Consider the following 17,197-nt stretch of genomic DNA (forward strand, 5'->3'; position numbering starts at 1 on the left):
TCCAACCACAGCCACAAGCCTGGCAGTGTGCAAGCAGCCCGAACAGGGGCCAACACCACTTCATAGTGATTTCTGCCCCAGGAAAAGGGAAAGATAACCACATACAGAAGTCATATCGTGACTCCAGCAGTATGCAGGGGCATATAGCTGGTCAGGTTACAGACCCTGGCCACCTACAAAATCTTCTTAGGGGAAAACATGGAGGAAACACCCTGAAGTTTGGTACTGTTTCATCTCTGGCAAATGACTAGTCTGACTCAACTCAAGCCCAAGGCAGCCTCAGACTGGTTCACAATCACCATATGATCAAACACAACTCCATCAGGCAAAGAGACCCACTTCAGATGATTCAACTGAAGGAAAATAGCAGCTCAACAATAACAGCAGGGAAAGGCAACACATAGAGGAGACACCCTTGATGTAGCAGCTTCTGATAAATAGGGGACACTGCACTACAGTGCAATACAGGACCTCTTCTTCATAAGACAGCTACTTTCAAGAGCAATAGACATAGCTGACTCTCCCAACATGTAGAAACAGACACAGAGAGTTAGACAAGATGAGGACATGGAGAAATATGTCCCAAATAAATGAACAAGACAAACTCACAGCAAGAGATGTAAGAAAAATGGAGGTAAGTGATACTCCTGATTGAGAATTTAAAGTAGTAATCATTAAAGTACTCACAGAACTTGAGAAACGAGTGGAAGACATCAATGAGACCCTTAACAAAGAGAAAAAAAAATGGAGATGAAGAACATATTAATTAGATTTTAAAAATATGGAAAAAATAGCAGACTAAAGTAAGCAAAGAATACATGAGTGACCTGGAGGAGAGAATAATGGAAAGTAAGCAAGCTGAGCAGATGAAGGAAAAAAAAAATATATGCAAAATGAGAGTACTTAGGGAACTCAGCAATAACATAAAGTTCAATAACATTAGCATTATAGAGATCCCAGAAGAAGAGAGAGAAAAGGGAGCAGAAAATTTATTTGAGAAATAATATCTGAAAACATACCAAATCTAAGGAAGAAAACAGAAATCGAGGTCCAGAAGGTAGAGAGTGCCCTCAAGAAAATCAACCCAAGGAAGCCCACACCAAGACACATAGTAATAAAAATGGTGAAAAGTAGTGATAAAGAGAGAATTTTAAAAGGGGAAAAAGAAAACAGTTTCACACAGGGAAACCCCAGCAGGCTGCCAATTGATTTCTCAGCAGAAACTTTGCACATCAGAAGTTTGTGGCATGATATATTCAAAGTTCTGAAAGAAAAAAAAATCTGTAGTTTAGAATACTCAATTCAAAAAGTCTGTCATTCATAATAGAAGTGGAGATAAACAGTTTCCCAGACAAACAAAAGTTAAAAGATTTACGATTAATATACCAACCCTACAATACATGTTAAAGGAGACTCTTTGAGCAGAAAGGAATGACCATAAGGAGTGAGAAAATTATGAAACACAAAAGGAGTAAAATTATGTATATTATAAAAATCAGTCAAAGAATTCCAAAAACTGAACTATGTGAAGTATGAACTATATAACTAAATTGTGGGGTGTGGAAAGAGGAGTAAAGAATGGAAGTGATCATCAGCTTCATGTAGAACTGCTATATACATAGCTTTTTTAACGTTTATTTATTTTTGAGAGAGAGAGAGAGAGAGCAAGAAGGGAGGGGCAGAGAGAGAGGGAGACACAGAATCTGAAGCAGGCTCCAGGCTCTGAGCAGTCAGCATAGAGCCCGACACAGGGCTCAAACCCATGGACTGCGAGATCATGACCTGAGCCCAAGTCGGATGCCTAACCAACTGAGCTACCCAGGTGTCCCTAGAACTGCTATATACATAAGATGTTATATATAAATCTAATGGTAACCATGAATCAAATACAGTAATAGACATGCAAAAAATAAAGAGAAAGTATTCCAAGTATATTACTAAAGAAAGCCAACTTATTGTGAGATAAGTAAACAAGGGAAGAAAACAAAAACAACTAGAAAACTAATACATATATATATATATGAACATATATCGATATATTATGGTAGCATCTGAAGTGTCCATTGATAGATGAATGGGAAAAAAAGAGGTATGCTTATAAATATATGTATATATATGTATATAAATATACATATATCACCTTTTTTTCCCATTCATCTATCAATGGACACTTCAGATGCTACCATAATTTAGCTATTTAAAAAGTGTTATAATAAACATAGGGATGCACAAATATTTTCAAATTACTTTTTTTTAATTCCTTGGGTAAACACCCAGTAATGGAACTCCTGGGTCATATAGTAGTTCGATTTTTAACTTTTAGGAAACTCCATAGTGTTTTTCAAAGAGGCTGCACCAGTATGCATTCCCATCCATGGTGTATGAGGGTTAGTTTTTCTTCACATCCTCACCAGCACATGTTGTTTCTTGTGTTTTTGATTTTAGCAATTCTGACAGGTATGAGGTGATACCTCATTATAGTTTTGATTTACATTTTCCTGATGCTAAGTGATGTTGAGCCTATTTACATGTCTGTTGGCCATCTATATGTCTTTGGAGTCATGTCTTCTGCCCACTTTGTAATTGGATTTTCAGGTTTTGTTTTGTTTTGTTTTTGATGTTGAATTGTAGAAATTCTTTATATATTTTGGATACTAACCCTTTATCAAATATGTTATTAACAAATATCTTCTTCCAGTTAGTAAGTTGTCTTTTAGTTTTGTTGATAGTTTCATTTGCTGTATAGAAGCTTTTTATCTTGATGTATTCTAACAGTTTATTTTTGCTTTTGTTTCCCTTGCCTCAGGAAACATGTCTAGAAAAATGTTGCTACAACTAGTGTCATAGAAAATACTGCTCTCTTGTAGGATTTTTATGGTTGTAGGCTCATATTTGAGTATTTAATCAATTTTGAGTTTATTTTTTATATGGTGTAAGAAAGTGGTTCAGTTTCATTCTTTTGTATGTAGCTGTCCAGTTTTGCCAACACCATTTGTTGGTCTTTTTCTCATTGGATAGTCTTTCCTCCTTTGTCAAAGATTAATTGACAATATAATCTTGGGTTCATTTCTGAGTTTTCTATTATGTTCTATTAGTCTATGTGTCTAGTGTGTGTGTGTGTGTGTGTGTGTGTGTGTGTGTGTGTCTGTGTGTGCCAGTACTATGCTATTTTGATTAGTACAGCTTTGTAATATAACTTGAAGTTTGGAATTGTGATTCCTCCAGGTTTGCTCTTCTTTGTCAAGGTTGCTTTTGTTCTCTGGGGTCTTTTGTGGTTTCATAAAAAAATTATGGTTGTTTGTTCTAGCTCTAAAAAAATGCTGTTGGCATTTTGATAGGGATTGTATTATAGTATAGACATTTTAACAATACTGGTTCTTCCAATCCATGAGATTGGAATGTCTTTCCATTTCTTTGTGTCTTCTTCAGTCTCTTTCATCAGTGTTTTAGTGTCCACAATACAAGTTTTTCACCTCTTTGGTTAGGTTTATTCCTAGGTATCTTATGGATTTTGGTGCAATTGTAAATGGGATTGATTCCTTAATTTATCTTTCTTCTACATTATTTTTAGTGTATAGAAATGCAACAGATTTCTATACATTGATTTTTTATCTTTTGATTTTACCAAATTCATGTATCAGTTCTAGAAAATTTTTGGTGGAGTCTTTTGGGTTTTCTATATAGAGTATCATGTCATATACAAGTAGCAGAAGTTTTACTCCTTCATTGATAATTTGGATACCTTTTATTTCTTTTTGTTTTCTGATTCCTGTAGCTAGGACTTCTAGTACTATGTTAAATAACAATGGTGAGAGTGGACAGCCCTATCTTGTTCCAGAAAAAGCTCTCAATTTTTCTCCACTAAGGATATTAGCTATAAGATTTTCGTATATATGACGTTAACATATTTTCCCTGTATCCTTACTTTGTTGGTTTTTTTTAATTATGAATGGATGTTGTACTTTGTAAAATGTAGATGACAGGTTTAATAAGTAGATTAATGTACATACAAGATTTGTCTTTGGAGGATACAAGATGAGTAGATCTCTGCACCCACCCACCAGAATCTCAAATTTTTACATAGAGGACTTACAGAGGTTCAATCACATAGAGTTCAGTTGGTTTCAACAGTATATTACTCTCTCAAGGTTGCCTACTTGAAGTGACTCTGGCTATGGGAACTGTGGATAGAACGTGCATTCCTAGGACAGGGCAGCATTTAAGGTATCTCTGCTTAGGTACAATTCTGTCCAGCTTCTGGGTCAATTGGCAATCACATATTCTCAATGACCTCCCTGACACTCTACCCCTCTTGACTGCTGTTACAATCTTACATGTCCCCTATCTGTAAAATGCCCTGAGAAGTCATCAAGGCATGTTATTAGCATGGACGTTATTCATTTGGTGGCTAGCTGACTGCACTGGAGGCAGATGCCACAGCAACAATACAAGCACATGCGAGGAAAAGCACATGCGAGGATTAAGATGATTCCCAAAACAAGTAACAATTTTTTCCACCAAGAGTCCCCATGATCCAACCGGCAGTCATGTCGTCTTAATGACCTCTCTTCCCACAATAAAGAGATAGACACAGAGCTTCTGATTTTCAGGTATGAAAATATTTAACTTCACTAAATATTTCCATATTGGTTATATACAGAGATCTCTCATATATGGTTTTTGAGAGCCCCTTGTTCACCATACCTTCACTGGTATTTGACAGTTTTAGTGAAGTCACACTTTTCTCAGACCTCTTATTTTTCCATGTGAAGGTATTTCAGTTACATTAACTATCATTTTCACTGGAGAATCTGAATGCTGGAGAAACCACTGACCATGCCCAGTGATTTCTCCTCTTGTCAGATCTGTGTGTTTGCAGAGAAGGTAAATTCTGATCTTTCAATATTATATAAAAAATGTGGTAGAACAGGCTCTGACCCTTTGCATGTGGCCTGTCTTTGATCAGTGCTGCCTCTGACTAGATGGGCACGATTATCAAATTTAGTGTGTTGCTAAGTCCATTTGCCTGCATGCTCAAGCCATGGCTTTCATTTAAGCCTTTAGCAGTCATGTAGCTGAATACTTGAAATCTATTATTTGATTTCCTGCTTAGACTTCAGGTAAGGAAGAAAAAAATAAATCAATCTCTTAAAACTCCAACAAGCATTATAACAATTTCAATATTTAGTTAAGCTCACTTCATTTTAATTTGCATCCCTGATTATTGGTAAGATTGAGTAAAATTTTGTGCTTGTTTAACATTTGTATTGTTTTTCCCCAAAATGGTCGGTTCAGATGTTTTATCCAATGAAAACAAAATGTGCAGATACAGCGAACACAGTTTCAGAAAATTTCTCATTTTTATAATGTTCAAATCTAAGACAAACCTGAATTAAGTTGTTGAATATTAAGGCAAGAGAATACTTTTTTTATGCAATCAAAACAAACTAAAGAAATTAAATACAAAAGGTAAAAATGAGCTGTTCCTAAAATTTTCATAGCAGTATTCAATATCAGAAAATAATATTTATAGAGTTCCAGGTTGAAAATATACCAAGATATCCAAAGGATATTCTATCCAGTTATTTAAGCATAACTGCAACAGGCAAAAATTTTCAAACATGAAAAAAAATTAGATATACAATGCATGTGATACTGTTGAAAATTTTAAGATGTGAATCAAAATAATTTAAGGATAGCAAAGTCACCGTACAAGAACTAGTGATTAGCATAGACAGTATTTAAGTCGATGAATGCCAAGCAATTTCACTACTTATATGGTTACAGAATAACCTACGTAATAATTAAAACAGTAGTTAACTATTTCATAGGACTTACTTTGTGAGGCAGATATAGTACTATTATTCTCATTCAATGCATAGAAACACTGAAGAAAAGTTAAATGAGTTGATTACATTAACAAAGTTATAAGTGACTAATTTGTAATTCGATCTGGGAGGTCTGACTTTAGAGTCCATGTTATTAATTATGTTATATAAAACAGAAAGTAAAGTATAAGCCTTAGATAGAGAAATAATTCAACTATTAAAACAATACCCAGCAATAATAAAGACGAAAGAAATCCAAATCCATTATAATCAGTAACAATAAATGTTGACACTTCTAAAAAAAAGTTTAAATAAATGAATTGCATTCTTAGGTGTGTTTTTCATAAACTTTTTGTCTTAATCTTACTGTCATCTCTTCAGAAATTGTCTTTCATGGTGAAAATTATTTATCGGAAGTATAGAAATTCAATTTTAATTCAGTTGTGTTTGTTTTCTTTACAATACAGAAAAAATTAATTATACATAGTAGTTTTTAATAAAACATCATCCCTAGTGCACTTTTTATTTTCATAGGCAATATGTATCTTTTTACCCAGCATATGAATAGTAAGATGTCAGACAATGAGTAATGCACTAAGTTTAATGACTTTCTGGGTGGAGAAATCCAAGGTATTTATTGTCCTTTTGTCTTGAATTTTATATGATAAATTATTTTTGATGAACTTCTGACATCTTTTATTCCTTCAAACTTTCTAAATTACATTTATTACTGGTACATTATAGTCATAACTTTTATCTATGTATGTATCTACATCTTTACCCTGCATCGCTATATTAAACATCTTTTCCTGGGGCGCCTGGGTGGCGCAGTCGGTTAAGCGTCGGACTTCAGCCAGGTCACGATCTCGCGGTCTGGGAGTTCGAGCCCCGCGTCGGGCTCTGGGCTGATGGCTCAGAGCCTGGAGCCTGTTTCCGATTCTGTGTCCCCCTCTCTTTCTGCCCCTCCCCCGTTCATGCTCTGTCTCTCTCTGTCCCAAAAATAAATAAACGTTGAAAAAAAAAATTAAAAAAAAACCATCTTTTCCTGATTAGTTACCCATTGCTAGCTCATCCACTTAGCCCTTAACCACTCTATATACGTATGTGCATTTGAATTTTTATTTCAAAGTTAACATTCTACATTATATGCATTTAGTTTCCTCAACTTGTTTGCATATTACTGAAACTACTCAAATGTTCTACTTTGAAAAACATAAAAATTTTCTCATAATTATCAATAACAAACAAGATAAAAATTCCATTAAGAAGTTTTATTCAATGTAAAAATGTTTAAAATAGTTTATTTATCTATTTATTTAAAATTATTCTAAATGTTTTTATTTATTTTTGAGAGACAGAGCATGAGCAGGGGAGGGGTATAGAGAGAGGGAGGCATAGAATTTGAAGCAGGCTCCAGTGTCTGAACAGCACAGGGCCCAACATGGCGCTCAAACTTGTGAACCATGATCATGACCTAGGCCAAAGTCAGACATTGAACTGACTGAGCCACCCAGGTGCCCCTTAAGTAGTTTACTTTTAAGATATCACAATCTTGTTACTTTCTGTCAGCCTCTCAAATGCTAAACAAGTATGTTGATAAAGTTCTTCAAATATTTTTATTAGAATCATAAGCATCTTTACACTGCACATTAAGTTGTCTTCTCTAAATTAAGTAAGATTTATTAAGCACTGATTATGTGCCAAAAACCATGCTAAGTGCTTTATACATATCACTCAATTAATTCCTCATAGCAATTATATTAAGTAAATATTATGGCTTCATTTTACAAGGGAGACTAAAGGATAATTAATAAGTAACTTGCCTAAATTTATAAGATAGACACAATATATTGGAATCTAGGTCTGATTCCAGATTTTGTATTCTTAACTTGTGCAATATATTCATTCATAATTTTTTTAAATTTTTTCCATGTTTTAGTTTCACAAAAACATTAATGAAAGACAGACTGGGAAGCTTTTAATCTCTTAAGAGATGTTTGGAGCTTCTGGAGAGTTCTCAGTTATGGTAGACTGCATGTTTGTGGGTATGGAAAAGAGGAATGAGAATTAATGTAAAAGTATGCTATGTTAGAATTGAGGGAAAGGTTGTAAGAGATGGTTATCCAGGGGCTTGTGAGTGACTCAGTTGGTTAAGCATCTGACTCTTGATTTTGGCTCAAGTCATGATCTCGTGGTTCCTGAGTTTGTGCCCCACATTGGGCTATGCACTGACAGTGTGGAGCCTGTTTGTGATTCTCTCTCTCTCTCCTCTCTCTCTGCCTTCTCTCTAAATAAATAAATAAATAAATAAATAAATTTATTTATTTATTTTAAAAAATTGTTATCTGTGTATGAGGACATAGCTGTCCTTGAAAGTTAAGGTAAAACTGAAAATTTAATCTTAAAAAATAATCAGTGAAGAGTTTCACAAAATAAAACAAGTAGTATGTTCTGAAAATAAAAACATTTTAAAAATTTGACACTTGTTTTCTTAGCATTGGTTATAGTCTGAGTGTGATGGATCAGAGGAGAGAGCACATGGTGAATAACAACACCCACAACTATTGTGGTGATCAATTCTTAAAGCTATAATTAATCTACTGCTATTTTGTGGCACAAAAGACAGTTTTAGCCAGGAGGGATATGCTAACTGATAGGTAATTTTAAAAAATGTACATTGCAGAATAATTGTCTCTTATGCCTTAGGTGACATAATGAGGCATTATGTGCAAATGAATTTGATGATACCTAATTGGTATTATGATATTAACTTTGTAAATAACATATGGGAATTAGTCAGTTTTATCCTGTTCATAATTGACATGAGTAGAATATTTTTAGAGTCAATTAAAAAACATTCAAAGTTTACTATTCCTATTTTGTTCTCTAGAGAGTTTCTGTTCATATAACATCAATCATCAATTATCAATATTGTGGTGCATATATTTAAATATATCTGCCTATTTAAAGGGCATTTGACAAATGTCTTTATATTTTATAATTCCCTGGTGTCTTATTTTTGTAAAGAAAGTTACACAGAAAGCTGGGTCTAACACTGAATTCATAGAGCAGTTTCTGAAAATTTGCCAACTTAATCTGAATTTTGTGTATTTCAAAATGTCCATTTATTTGGTGGCATTTAATTAAGGAGAGATATTAAATTGTGGAAATTAATGTTGTACTGTCTGTTACTAATTCAACTTTTATGGTAACTATCATAAAGTTTTCTAACAGGTTGCATATAGAAACTACTGATTGATAAAAATGAGTACTACTTTTATCACTCTCTTAGCAAGTCCAAAAGTTAAGAATTGCTTTAGAGAATACAACTACTTCAGCAACTGTCTTTATGGCTACCATTAGCATATTAGACTTATGTAATTGTTATCTATAATCAGATGGAAATGATACTTGCACTAGAGACAGTGTGATGATAAGAGTTTACTATAAAAACTGAATTTCTTCCTCATATTTTAGTTTGGTCTTGTAAGTAAAATTTGAACACATGTACTAGATAATTTCTATTATTTCTATTATTTAAGCACATGAAATATGTGTAGAGAGAATGCATAAGAAGTTATACATAGATTACCTTAAGCAGAAAGAAATATGTATATCAATATATATATTTACCTTAAAAATATAATTCTCTATTTTTCATTTTGTTGATTCACTGCATCATATCAATTGATTTGCAAATATTGAACCATCCTCTTATTCTGGAAGAAATCCCAATTGATCACGGTGAATAATCATTTTCTTGTATTGTTGAATACAGTTTGCTAATATTTTATTGACGAGTTTTACATCTAGGGATATTGAGCTATTCTTTTTTTTTCTGGTGTCTGGTTTTGGTATCAGGGTAATGCTGGCTTTGTTGAAAATATTTGGAAGCTTTCTTTCCTCTTTTATTTTTTGAAATAGTTTGAGAAGAGTAGATATTAAATAGATATTTTAATTGTTAAAATTCACCTGTGAATCTGTCTGGTCTTGGAATTTTATGTTTTGATAGTTATTTGATTACTGATTCAATTTTATTACTAGTAATTTGTATATTCAGCTTTTTATTTCTTCCTGATTCAGTTTTGGAAGACTGTATTTTATAAGAATTTATCTATTTCTTCTAGGTTGTCTAATTTTCTGACATATTATTTTTCACAATATTTTCTTATCCTTTATATTTCTGTATTGCCCATTATTTTACCATTTCTCTTTTATTTCTGACTTTATTTATTTGAGTCCTTTCTCTCTCTCTCTGTTTTTAATGAGTCTAGCTAAGAGTTTATAAATTGTGTTTATATTTTCAAAGAACAAGTTCCTGAATTTTTCATTGATTGTTTTCCTTTTTTCATTTCTCTTTCTTTCTTTCTTTCTTTCTTTCTTTCTTTCTTTCTCTTTCTTTTTCTTCTTTTTTTCTCTATGCCATTTACTTCTTCTATGATATTTATTATTCCCTAAATTCTACTCACCTTGCCCTTTATTTACTTTTCTTTTTCTAGGTCCTTTAGGTGTAAGATTGTTATTTGAGCTTTTTCTTGTTTATTGAGGTAAGCTTATATTGCTACATATTTTCCTCTAAAAACTGCTTTCACTGCATCCCAAAGACTTTAGACTGTTATTTTCATTTTCATTTGTTTCCATGTATTTTTTATTACCTTTTTTATTTCTTTCTTGACCGATGAATTGTGTAGTAACATGTTGTTTAGCCTCCATGTGTTTTGTTTTTGAGTTTGTTTGTTAGTTTATTTATTTATTTATTTATTTATTTATTTATTTTTTAATGATTAATCATGAGCTGTAAGTTTAACTTATGTTCAGAGTAAAAGCTATAACACAATTAGCTTGTTTATGGCCAACCACATATTGGGTTATAATACAGATCTGTGCTCAAATCTCAGTTTAACTTCTGTGCGGAAGGTTCTCAGTAATTGTTTTCTTTTTTTTTTCTTTTTGTTTAATTTATTTTTTAAATTTACATCCAAGTTAGTTAGTATATAGTGTGACAATGATTTCCAGAGTATATTTCTAATGCTCCTTACCCATTTACCCACCACCCCCTCCACAACCCCTCCAGTAACCATCAGCTTATTCTTCACATTTAAGTCTCTTATGTTTTTGTCCCTCTCCCTGTTTTTATACACTTTTTGCTTCCCTTCCATTATGTTTATCTGTTTTGTGTCTTAAAGTCCTCATATGAGTGAAGTTATTTGGTATTTGTCTTTCTTTGACTAATTTTGCTTAGCATAATATACTCTAGTTCCATCCACATAGTTGCAAATGACAAGATTTCATTCTTTTTGATTGCTGAGTAATACTCCATTGTATATATTTAGCACATCTTCTTTATCTATTCATCCATCGATGGACATTTGGGCTCTTTCCATACTTTAGCTATTGCTGATAGTGCTGCTATAAACATTGGGGTGCAAATGCCCCTTTGAAACAGCATCCTTGTGTACCTTGGATAAATACCTAGTAGTGCAATTGCTGGGGCATATGGTAGTTCTATTTTTAATTTTTTTGAGGAATCTCCATACTGTTTTCCAGAGTGGCTGCACCAATTTGCATTACCATCAGCAGTGCAAAAGAGATCCTCTTTCTCCACACCCTCACCAACATTGGTTGTTGCCTGAGTTGTTAATGTTAGCCATTATAGCAGGTTTGAGGTGGTATCTCATTGTGGTGTTGATTTGTATTTCCCGGATGATGAATGATGTTAAACATTTTTTCATGCGTAGGTTGGCCATGTGTATGTCTTCTTTGGAGAAGTGTCTATTCATGTCTTTTGCCAATTTCTTCACTGGATTATTTGTTTTTTGGGTGCTGAGTTTGATAAGTTCTTTATAGATTTTGGATACTAACCCTATATCTCATATGTCATTTGCAAATATCTTCTCCCATTCTGTCGGTTGACTTTTAGTTTTGCTGATTGTTTCCTTTGCTGTGCAGAAGCTTTTTATTTTTATAAGGTCCCAGTAGTTCATTTTTGCTTTTGTTTCCCTTGCCTCTGGAGACGTGTTGAGTAAGAAGTTGCTGCGGCCAAGATCAAAGAGGTTTTTGCCTGCTTTCTCCTCGAGGATTTTGATGGCTTCCTGTTTTACATTGAGGTCTTTCATCCCTTTTCATTTTGTTTTTGTGTGTGGTGTAAGAAAGCGGTCCACGTTCATTTTCTGCATGTTCCTATCCAGTTTTCCCAGCACCACTTGTTGAAGAGACTGTCTTTATTCCATTGGATATTATTTCCTGCTTTGTCAAAGATTAGTTGGCCATACGTTTGTGGGTCCATAGCTGGGTTCTCTATTCTGTTCCATTGATATGAGCATCTGTTCTTATGCCAGTACCATACTGTCTTAATGATTACAGCTTTGTATTACAGCTTAAAGTCCGGGATTGTGATGTGTCCTGCCTTGGTTTTCGTTTTCAAGATTGGCTACTCAGGGTCTTTTCTGGTTCCATACAAATTTTAGGATTGTTTTTTCTAGCTCTGAGAAGAATGCTGGTGTTGTTTTGATAGGGATTGCACTGAATATGTAGATTGCTTTGGGTAGTATTGACATTTTAAGAATGTTTGTTCTTCCAATCCAGGAGCATGGAAGATTTTTTTTTGTATCTTCTTCAATTTCTTTCATAGCTTTCTATAGTTTTCTGTGTAGATTTTTCACCTCTTTGACTAGACTTGTTCACAGGTATTTATGGTTTTTTGTGCAATTGTAAATGGGATCGATTTCTTGATTTCTTTTTCTGTCACTTCATTCTTGGTGTATAGGAATGCAACTGATTTCTGTGCATTGATTTTATATCCTGCAACTTTGTTGAATTGATGGATCAGTTCTAGAAGTTTTTTGGTGGAACCTGTTGAGTTTTTCATATAGAGAATCATGTCATCTGTGAGGAGTGAAAATTTCACGTCCTTCTGGCTGATTTGGATGCCTTTTATTTCTTTGTGTTGTCTGATTGCTGAGGCTAAGACTTCCAATACTATGTTGAATAACAGTGGTGAAAGTGGTCATCCTTGTTTTGTTCCTGACCTTAGGGGGGAAGCTCTTAGTTTTCTTCATTGAGGATGATATTAACATTGGGCCTTTCATATATGGCTTTTATGATCTTGAGGTATGGCCCTTCTATCCCTACTTTCTTGAGAGTTTTTTTTTTTATCAAAAAAGGATGCTGTATTTTGTCACATGGTTTCTCTGCATCTATTGAGAGGATATTGTGGTTGTTGTCCTTTCTTTTATTGATGTGATGTATAACATCAATTGTTTTGTCAATATTGAACTATCCCTGCATCCCAGGTCTAAATCCCACTTGGTCGTGGTGAATAATTTTTTAAATATATTATTAGATCCAGTTGACTATTACCTTGTGGAGGATTTTTGCATCCATGTTCATCAGGGAAATTGGTCTATAGTTCTCTTTTTTAGTGGGGATTTTGTCTTGTTTTGGAACCAAGGTAATGCTGGCTTCATAGAAAGAGTTTGGAAGTTTTCCTTCCATTTCTATTTTTTGGAACAGCTTCAAGAGAATAGGTGTTAACTCTTCCTTAAGTGTTTGGTAGAATTCCCCTGGAAAGCCATCTGGCCCTAGACTCTTGTTTTAAAGGAGATTTTTGATTACTAATTCATTTTCTTTACTTGTGATGGGTCTGCTCAAATTTTCTATTTCTTCCTGTTTCAGTTGTGGTAGTTTATATGTTTCTAGGAAATTGTCCATTTCTTCCATATTGCCCATTTTATTGGCATATTATTGCTCATAATATTCTCTTATTATTATTTTTATTTATGCTTTATTGTTTGTGATTTCATTCTTGATTTTATTTATTTGGGTTTTTTTCTTTTTCCTTGTGATTAAACTGGCTATTGGCTTTTCAGTTTTGTTAATTCTTTCAAGGAACCAGCTTCTGGTTTCATTGATCTGTTCTACTGTTTGTTGTTGTTGTCGTTTTTTTTTTGTTTTTGTTTTTGTTTTTTTGTTTTGATAGCATTGATTTCTGCTCTGATCTTTATTATTTCCTGTTTTCTTCTGGTTTTGGGTTTGAGGTTTTTTTTCTTATTATTGTTTTTAATTTTTTTTTTTTAATGTTGGGCCAGGGGAGGGGCAGAGAGAGAGGGAGACACAAATCTGAAGCAGGATCCAGGCTCTGAGTTGTCAGCACAGAGCCGTCAGCACAGAGTTCAGGGCCTGAACTCACAAACTATGAAATTATGACTTGAGCTGAAGTCAGATGCTTAACTGACTGAGCTACCCAGGCACCCCTTATTACTGATTTTTAGTTTCATGTTGTTCTGGTTGGTAAGATGCATTTCTAAAAATAAAATTATTTATGCTTAAATTTCAGAATATGGACATGTTATCTTAAATCAAGAGTACTCACCCCTGGAGAGTGTCTTTTTATCCATTCAGTGATTGCAAAGGTGTATTTAGTGTTTATTACTAACAAGCATTCTTATGTTTTAAGATGCAGATATAAGATTTCTTTACTAATCATGTCCAATTCCATGAAGTGAGAGAGAAAAATTAAAAGACAATTACTATGTAGTTCTCTCAAAAGGGAAACCAATGGGACACCTGTGTGGCTCAGTCAGTTGAATGTCTGACTCTTGATATTGTATCAGGTTATGATCTCAAGATCATGGGATTGATTGCCATATTGGACTCCACACTGAGTGTGGAGCCTGTTAAGATTCTCTTTCTATCTCCTGGGTAACCTGGGTGGCTAAGTTGGTTAAGTGTTCAACTCTTGGTGTCAGCTCAAGCCATGATCTTATGGTTCGAGAGTTTGAGCCCCGCTTTTGTCTCTGCACTGACCATGTGGAGCCTGATTGGATTCTCTCTCCCTCTGTCTCTGCCTGTCTCCTGATTGAGCTGTCTCTCTTTCAAAATAAATAAATAAACATTAAACCAAATATTCCTTATCTCTCTCTGCCCCTTGCCCCCGCTGGTGTTTTCTCTCTTTTTCTCTAAAATAAAATTTAAAAAAGGTAACCAAGAGTCATTTTGGATAACTCAAAAAGTGCTTACAACCCATCCTGGTGAATTTGGTAACCTCTCAAGAGTCAGACCTGAATTTCATTATATTTTGTTTTAGTAATTATATACATTCAGATAAATTTACCTACTGAATATGTCTTGATTTTTGTCTAAAATGGAAATAGTTATAATGATTATGTAACATAGTTGATACCATAGATAAATAAATAAATGACCATTTTCAATGGCCTTGAGCGCATAGCCAGTGCTTAATAAACCTTATTTATGTCCTACTATTAATCATTATACAATTTTTAAATTTTTTTTTTTATTTTTGAGACAGAGAGAGACAGAGCATGAACGGGGGAGGGGCAGAGAGAGAGGGAGACACAGAATCAGAAACAGGCTCCAGGCTCCGAGCCATCAGCCCAGAGCCTGACGCGGGGCTCAAACTCACGGACCGCGAGATCATGACCTGGCTGAAGTCGGACGCTTAACCGACTGCGCCACCCAGGCGCCCCTCATTATACAATTTTTAACATTATCTCTCTTTATCCTTCCCTTCTTTCTCTCTTTGCTATTCTTACACACACATGCGCGCGCACACACACACACACACACACACAGAAAATCTTTCATACAACATCCATTCTCCTTCCTAAATCTTGACTGCCTTATTTCTTGTACTAGTTTACTCTTTAGACTACCTGTATTTTAACAAAGAGCTATTGAACAAAATTCTCTCTTGTACAGCCTGGCATGATAAGGTTGACATCAGAATAAAAACAGATGCTAGATCACTAAACTTAACTTTGGATGAAAGGGATGGGGAGAGAAAAGTTAACAGTAGGGAAATGGAATGAGAACACGGGAAGGATCCAAGTTTGAAATCTTTAATGTAGAATGTCAACAATTCTATGATCTCTTTTTCTTTGCCCAGTAGTCCTTAGAAAACAAACCTTCATTACTCAAGTTATCACTTGAGTCAAAAGAGAAGGGATAATTTCATAAGAGATAGATGAGTCCCTGCTTCCATCCAATTCCTTTTCCCTCCATAAAGCAGTAACAGGTTACTGCAGTGCCTGTGTCAGGTGTAATAAGGATTTTGGACAACAGAAATGCCTCTGGGACTCTTGAATATTCTCCTATTCTTAAAATTTCAATTATAGGCACATAGCCTTAAAAGCTTCTATTTTTGAAAGCTTAAAACTCAAATGTTTTCTTCTAAATGTATCAAAGATCTCTAAGATCTCGGATGCTTACTTTTTTACTTCAAATAATGTTAAAAATAAAAGAATGCATAAAACTATGAGGGAAAATGACTAACTTAATTGAAAATGAATAGAAAATGTAATAAATGCATTAAGACTTTAAAATTTTACCTTGGACAAGTCCTGTTGATGTTTAGAGATCTATGCTGATGTTTATGGATCTACAGACTGCCAAAGTAAAATGCATAGAATATTCCATGTCTTATTGAATATGAACAAAACATTTTAACAGAAACCTCAATGATGACTAAGCCACTTCATCCAAAGGTAGGGATTACATACTCTCCTTGATTAATTCTAAAAAGAAAAGTGACAGAGATCAGTAATTAAGTACAGAATATAATCAATGAAGAAAAGTATTCAAATTACTCAGTTCCCAAATTCCTTTTTTCTCTTAACTATATTTATTTTTCTCTCTGGAAATCAGAGAAATATATATTTATCTATTTAAAAGCAACTACTTACCATTTTTGCTTTACCAATATACATGAAACTCTTCTTAATCCACCCACAGAGACAACATCTAAGTCCCTGAAATAACCCATTTTTAAACTCCTTGATGAAGTCAATGAACAAATATCTTAGAGGACTATGCATTCCATAATATATTCTGAACACCATACCAAGCAATTCTAAGCTTTAATTTATACACTAAAAGGGTATGAGTAGACACATATTTATTTTGATTATTTAGCTGAATTATGATAGCACCACATATAAAATCCTATCATCCACAGTAGTCACAGCATTTTTATCTGTAGCATATAAAACATGACTCTATTTTAAGTTAGGATTCATAGCATTTAGAGAGAACAGTGCTTGCTTCGGAAGCACATATACTAAAATTGGAACGATGCAGAGATTAGCATGGCTCCTGTGCAAGGATGACACGCAAATTCATGAAGCGTTCCATATTTTTCTGTGGATCCTGAGAAACTCAACAGAAGACCGGGGGTGGGGGGAAGATAAGGGGGGAAAAAGTTACAGAGAGTGAAGGAAGCAAACCATAAGAGACTCTTAAATACTGAGAATAAACTGAGGGTTGATGGGGGGTGGGAGGGAGGGAAAAGTGGATGATGGGCATTGAGGAGGGTACCTGTTAGGATGAGCACTGGGTGTTGTATGGAAACC

General features: G+C 34.2%; 1 non-coding gene across 1 annotated transcript; it reads left to right on the plus strand.

Moving 5' to 3' along the window:
• The first annotated feature begins 16,881 nt into the window (after positions 1-16,881).
• On the plus strand, positions 16,882-16,985 carry LOC122484515. The gene has a single exon (XR_006297587.1). It is a non-coding gene; the product is annotated as a U6 spliceosomal RNA (small nuclear RNA).
• Positions 16,986-17,197: the final 212 nt, after the last annotated feature.

Source organism: Prionailurus bengalensis, chromosome D1 (genome assembly GCF_016509475.1).
Source record: "Prionailurus bengalensis isolate Pbe53 chromosome D1, Fcat_Pben_1.1_paternal_pri, whole genome shotgun sequence".
Lineage (NCBI taxonomy): Eukaryota > Metazoa > Chordata > Mammalia > Carnivora > Felidae > Prionailurus > Prionailurus bengalensis.